We start from the raw sequence: 1,534 nt of genomic DNA on the forward strand, positions 1-1,534 counted from the left end.
CGAGGCGCTGCGCGGCCAGCTGGAGGAGGCGACCCAGCAGCTGGAGGAGACGACCCAGCAGCTGGAGGAGGCGAACGCGGAGAAGGAGCGACTGCGGCGAGCTCTGTCATGTGAGAATGCGGAGCGTAGTGCTGCTGCTGAGTGCTGTAGCGCACTGGAGAGGAAGGTGCAGTTTGTGGTCTCCGACAGGGACTCGTTATCGTTGATTGTTGCGGAGGCTGTCAAGGAGAAGTCGTCGCTGGCGAAGAGGTTGGCAGACGCTGAAGGGAAGTGCGCCCTGCTGAGCGGGGAAGCGGAAGAGCTGCGCGGAAGTTTGCGGGCGTGCGAGGATAAGGTGCGCGCGGCCGAGGCTGAGCGGAGGCGGCTGTCGGAGGAATTGACGTCCGCGCTGTGGGCGAAGCGGAAGCTCGAAAAGGACAAGGAAAGGCTGAAGGAGGGCTATGTACAGTCGGAAAAGGAGCGGCGTAAACTGGATGCGCGGTTCGAGGCGAGGAACGAGAATCATGGGAGCGAGGTGGCAGCGGTGCCGTATGCGGCGTCAAAGCAGCCGGCGGAGGGGTGCTTCAGGGCGACTCGCACGGCTCTCAAGGTACTGCGGAATAACGGTGTTGAAGTGGAGGTGCGGGGGGATGAGTTGGCTGGCGCGTGAGGCATGTAATGCACGATCTTGCGCTGTCCAGTGTTTGTAGTTCGCATGCTTAAAAAGACCGGGGAGGTGAACCTGTCGAACCTCCTGTCTCCCTTTGAAACTCTCTCTTACTGTGGAGGCGGATACGTAAAGGACAGTGCAAGTGGAGGAGGCCAACGGCGGGGTCGAGGGCGCGGCTGCACCTGAGAGTAAAGATGCTGTTGTTGTTGTTGCGTGTGCTCGGCCGAGGCACTGCCTGTGCTCAGCTGCACAGGAAACCATAGAATATATATATATGTACACATATGTTTGTTCTTCGGCTTCCGCACATCGACGGACTTCGAAGGAAAGCGCAGCAGATAGGTGGAGCTACGCCGACATACACGCTCACCCACATCCGTGCCTGTGCGGTTGCGTAGGTGCGTGAATAATGTCCCACTTTTCTGTTGTTTGCTTCCTCGTGTGTTTTCCTTCTCTCTTTGTTTGATCATCGCTAGCATGTTTGTTTTCGTGTCCCCCCACCCCCGACGGCGGACCGTGGCCTTGAGCGCCGCGACCCTTTTTTCCGTGACGTATTCGGTGCACGCTGCCCTCGTACACATTTTAGTGTGCTCCGCGATGTTGCACTCTGGAATCTGTTTATCGCCCCGACCCTTTTCGTGCTCTTGCTCTCTCTCTTTCGATATCGGCACTGTATACCGCATAAGACAGCGATGAGGTTGAGTCCAGCAGCAGTGCGAAGAAGAACCCCCTCCCCCCCTCATCCCGGCCTGGCTTGGCTTACGTGGGATGGGTGGTGGCGGATCGGCTTTCATAATCACTTCTGGCGTCATTGGCGGGTGAGCGAGAGAGATCACCTTGCTCGTAGACGCTCCACCCATCTTCTCTGCGAGGCCGCAGTCTTCG

The sequence above is a fragment of the Leishmania donovani genome, chromosome 14 (genome assembly GCF_000227135.1).
Source record: "Leishmania donovani BPK282A1 complete genome, chromosome 14".
Taxonomy (NCBI): Eukaryota; Euglenozoa; class Kinetoplastea; order Trypanosomatida; family Trypanosomatidae; genus Leishmania; species Leishmania donovani.